The sequence below is a fragment of the Gossypium hirsutum genome, chromosome A13 (genome assembly GCF_007990345.1).
Source record: "Gossypium hirsutum isolate 1008001.06 chromosome A13, Gossypium_hirsutum_v2.1, whole genome shotgun sequence".
Classification (NCBI taxonomy): Eukaryota; Viridiplantae; Streptophyta; class Magnoliopsida; order Malvales; family Malvaceae; genus Gossypium; species Gossypium hirsutum.
This window is the reverse complement of record NC_053436.1, coordinates 55,266,046-55,271,327: the sequence shown is the minus strand read 5'-3', so window position 1 is coordinate 55,271,327 and position 5,282 is coordinate 55,266,046. Positions and strand designations below refer to the sequence as shown.

The 5,282-nt window shown below is 29.8% G+C and overlaps 1 long non-coding RNA gene across 1 annotated transcript; it reads right to left on the bottom strand.

Annotated features, from left to right (window-relative positions):
* Window positions 1-352: 352 nt before the first annotated feature.
* On the bottom strand, window positions 353-2,720 carry LOC107894889 (uncharacterized). The gene is made up of 4 exons (XR_001683307.2): window positions 2,476-2,720; window positions 1,372-1,433; window positions 840-895; window positions 353-751 (listed from the first exon to the last, which is right to left on the bottom strand). It is a non-coding gene; the product is annotated as an uncharacterized lncRNA (long non-coding RNA).
* Between the last annotated feature and the right edge of the window lie 2,562 nt (window positions 2,721-5,282).

Sequence of the window (5,282 nt, the reverse complement as noted above, 5' to 3'; positions counted from 1 at the left end):
GGATGTTTGGAATTTAACATGCATGATGTATATAAATTTAAATGGTTAGATTATTAAATTATTAATTATATAAATAGTTACAAAAGTGTATTAAATTATTTTAATTTTTATAAGAGGTCTTTCCTATATATACTATCTAATTTTAGTGATTTTTTTTAAAAAATAAAGAGTATTTTTAAAGATTATAGGTAAGAATAAGTATTATATTAAAATAAATATCAAATAAAAACATTTTTATTATATCTTTAAATAAATTAAAGAAATTTAATTCATGTTAATTCCAAAATGTAACAATTAAATACATTTAACTTTGGCATTATATTTATTTTTCATGTAATTTGTGTAAAATGTTAACATAACGTATAAATGTTATGAGCTAAATTTGTTAAATTATGACTAAATTGACAGAAGATATAAATATTACGATTTAATTTGTTAAATCAAGATCAAATTGATAGAATATATAAACTTAAGATCTATTTGTTTTGTGTAAACTAATTATGGAAAATAATTTATGAAAAAATATATTGATTTTATGAAAAAATATATTTGACCGAATAGAGACATGTTAAAAGCAAAGGAATTCTAAAGTTAATAACACACATTGGATCAATAGCAAAATTATTATCAACAATAACTACTTCAAAAAAAAACAATCATAGTAAACCAAAAAAGACTAGTTTCCCAAATATCTTAAACAACGAACTAAGAACCTTCCAGACATCTCAACAGCAGTTTTTCTTTCAATTTTCTAAATGAAATTCAAGAACGAGGAGTTGTTAGTATAATAAATAAATAAATAAAAGTGGTAATCCTCATATTAGTTTTCAACTTTTTACCTTTATTTGATATAACAAATGGGGTTTGGACTTCTAGCCCAAGTTCTAATGTATGCCTGCAAATTCCCAAACCATGATGATTCTAAAATGTGTAATGTGGCAACCATTCAATTTTTTACCAACACAAATGAATAAAGAGATCACAAAGGGATTTCACAGATACCAAGAAACTAAATGTAAAGACATCATAAATTGATAAAAGGTAAGCATTTCATGGTAATGTCTACCAGAATTGCTTGAGACTGCTTTGAAGAGTTGGCTTTGGGCAACATTTATTAAAGTTCATTCCCTTTTACATTTCAACGTTTTCTTTCAATAATATCATTTTAAAGTTTAAAACTAGCTTTATTTTTTTAGTGTGCAATTTGCTAATAAAATTTTCAATATTTAATATAAGATAAATCTGTTCTACTTAAAAGAGTTGAATGGACCTACTGTGCCATAAATAGCATGGTGGAATATATGCATGGATACGATGATAATATTTCTGCTACAATGAGGATAAGAGAAACAGTTTTGTAAATATACATACCTCTTAAAAATTGTAAATTGGATGGTAAAGTCGATTAAATTGGATGGAAATTTAAATTACACCTGCAAACAATGAACAGGCACGAAATTGAAAAATAATCTAAGGATAAACAAGAATAGTAATTTAAAAAATGAAAAAAAAATAAAAGATTAAGTAACATTTTCGCTATCTAGGCTTTCTGTGTATTGCTTTAGTGTATGAAAAAAGTAGCAAATGCAGGTCCTGATAATTTGATGCCAAACTACTAGAAAAGAGCCACTCCAATGGGTTTTCTATGCCTGCCCTTGAATCACCCACAACACCAAGGAAACAAAAATGTAAAAATTAGGGTTTGTTTAAACAAAAATGTGGGGTTAAAAAGATCCAAATAAATCAAGCTAGATAGACTATATATACAATTAGATAAGCAACAAGGATTCAAACCAAAAGGATTTTTTAGGAGTAAAACTCAAATGAAGACCACCAGATTACTTTCTGACCAAAGTGTAAAATTATTAATATTTCAGTGACCAAGACTGCAATTCACCCAAATTTTTATAAATAAAATTATTTACCACCGACATCAAATAATAGGTAAATACAGAACGAGTTGTAAAAGGAAAATCAAATTATTTGCTAGTTATTAACACTGCAAATTTCAATAGGCGGTATTCAAGTTTTGTACAGGTTCAGATTTTGCATGTATAATATAGTTTAAGTGAGCTTCCATTCGAAAACACTGTTGCAGATAGCAGGAAACTTAATGCAGCAATAATAAATTCAGCTAGGTCCCTCCTTTTTTGGAACTTATATATCAGAAAATTATTAACAACCATTTACAATCTAATAAAGATACATGCATATACGATATTATATGGAAAGATATAATGTCTTATTCCAATGTGAACCAGTTTACTCTTCTGGTCAACTATTGTGACAGAACACGCAGTTATTGAAGCCTCGTAGAAGCTTACCGCAACAATGAAATTAGTTCAAAACAATAAATGCGAAGGAAGGTTGAGTGCTGAGCATTAACAACAGAAAGCATTAACAATAGAAATCTACGTTCCTTGGGTTTCTATTAAAATAAACAGCAGAAAATGTCGAAAGAGGAGAGACATTTACCGATTGACTGCAATAGCGAAGACCGACGATGACGCAACAAAGGGGTTAGTCGAGGGAAATGAAGCAGTGGTAGGGTCAGCGTCTTCACTAGTAGATCGGTTGGGATTTAGACTTAGGGAAAATTTAGGGATTTAGGGGGAATAGTCTGAATTGGGGAAATTTTGCTAAGGGAAAAAACAAGAAGTATTGAGGGAGTGAAATGGGGTAAAACGAATGAAACCAAAATGACACAGTTTTGGTATCAACAAAATGACATTTGCGGCGTTTATAAAGAAGTGCTAGTAATTCAGTTTTTTTGTGGCATTTCTAAGATAGCGCCACTAATTCCTAAACCGCGCAAAATAAAACGGCATAGCTTTCATTTGGTTTCTCATATTTTTAGTGGCGTTTATAAGATAGCACCACTAATTCCTAAACCGCGCCACATAAAATGACGTAGTTTTCATTCGGTTTCACATATTTTTAGTGGCGTTTATAAGATAGCACCACTAAATCCACTACCCACGAAATAAAACGATGACGTTTCCTTACAATTTCTCATACTTTTAGCGGCGTTTATGACCTAGCGCCACTAACTCCACTATCCCTCCAAGTAGAACGACTCCGTTTTCATTCTTTTAATCATATTTTTGTGGCGTTTCTTAATAAGCGCCACTAATTGTGCCACTTAAAACGACCGCGTTTTTATTCAATTTCCCATATGTAAAACCAATGTAGCGTCGTTTTGTTTAAATTTAAATGTTTTTTGTGGCGTTTTAGTAAAATGCCGCTAATACCTTTGATTTAAACACAATTTTTTATAAGTATAATTAAGCCCAAAACTAATAGACTAAACCCCAATACCCTAAACCCTATAGACTAAACCCTAAACCAAATACCCAATACCCTAAACCCTATAGACTAAATCCTAAACCTAATACCCAATACTCTAAACCTTATAAACTAAATTCGGAACCCAATACCCTAAACCTTGAACCTAAATTTTAAACCTTAACCCCTAATTTCATGCACCCTAAATCCGTAACCATAAACGTCAAGATTCTTATCGCTTGTTTAAACCTCAAAATCATTTGATTTTTTCTCATTTTTATCAATACTCCTTACCCTAAAACCATAATACTCTAATAGTCCCTAATCACTAAACCCCCTAATAGTCAAAAAGAACATCACTATTGTTCAACTTTTTGCTAACCATAATTTAAGTGAGATAATTATTAATTTTGAAAAAATAATTTTCATAAACATAAACGTAATCTTCAAATATATGTTGGATTGATATTTCAATATATTAATAGTCTTCCATTTTCCAAATGCATCATTTTGCCATTTCACTTTTTTTTCCTCTTTCATGGTTTGTGTTTTGTTTTTTCTTTTATATTAATATTTATATACACATTAATATCATATTAAAATTTATTTTTAAGATTTTAGGGTTTATGATTTAAGAGTTTAGGGTTTATAGTTTAATGTTTGAGATTTAAGGCCTATAGTTTATGGGTTTAAGGGTTAAGGGTTAGGAGTCAGGGTTAATGGGTTAGGATTTATGGGTTAGGGTCTAGTGTTTAGAGTTTTACGGGTTTAAAGGTTTAGTGATTTAAGGGTTTAGTGCGTTAGGGTTTAGAGAAAATCATAACATTGATTTTAACAACTTGGTAACTTAAGTTATCAAATTGTAACTTTTCATAATTAAGTAACTAAAATGAAATTAACTTTCCCATAACTAAGTGAATGGTGTAGTTAATTTTTATTGTTTATAAAGTCGGTTTCAAATATAATCAAATTAAAGAAAAGCGAAATCAAAATAAAAATAAGACCTTATTTAATTTGTTATAATTTGGTCCTATCTAAAATAGATAGTTACCTATCCTTATCAATCTATTACTTTTTTTATTTATTTTTCAATAAACAATTTGTTATATTTTTAATATATTAAAATTAATATTATCTCTTTTACAACTATATAAGAGATTATTTAATATATAAATTAAAAAATACTAATTAATCTAAACCCTAAACCCTTAACTACAATCTCTAAAACCCTAAATCATAAAACATAAACCATCAATCCTAAACCACAACCCTTAAATCCATATTAATCCCTAAACCTTAAAATAGTTATCGAGCTTTAGCGGCATTTTTCAAAAAGCGCCGCTAATACTCAATCTATTGCGGCATTTTTGACAAAGCGCCACTAATGCCACTAAATCTCAAATTAAAATGACTTCGTTTGGCTTAATCTTTTAGTGGCGCTTAGTCAAAAATGCCACAAAAGATTGAGTTTTAGCGATGCTTTTTGGAAAACGCCGCTAAAGCTCAATCTTTTGCGGCGTTTTTGATTAAGCGCTGCTAATGCCCTCAAACTAAACGACGTCGTTTGGCTTAATATTTTAGCGGGATTTCGAAAAAAAGGCCGCTATAAGTAGACCTTTAGCGGCGCTTTTTTAAAAACGTCGCTATAGGTCGACATTTAACTGCGTTTTTTCGAAAACGCCGCTAATACTCTATATATTCGCTTTTTAGTGGCGTTTTCTACTAAAACGCCGCTAAAAACCTGTTTTCTTGTAGTAAGATCAAAACATGTCCCCAAAAGTCTTCCTCACTCATGAATTCTAGAAGAATGATGATATAAATATTTACCAAATTTGTTCAAGTGGTCATTTGAAAAGCTAGTGTTCGAGATGAAATATATAAAATATAAGATATCATGTGATGTAGCCATGAGGGGAGTAAATACACGATATACTCTTTTTTCCTTAACCGATGTTTTGTCCCATTGGGTTTTCCTAGTAAGGTTTTTAATTAGGCAA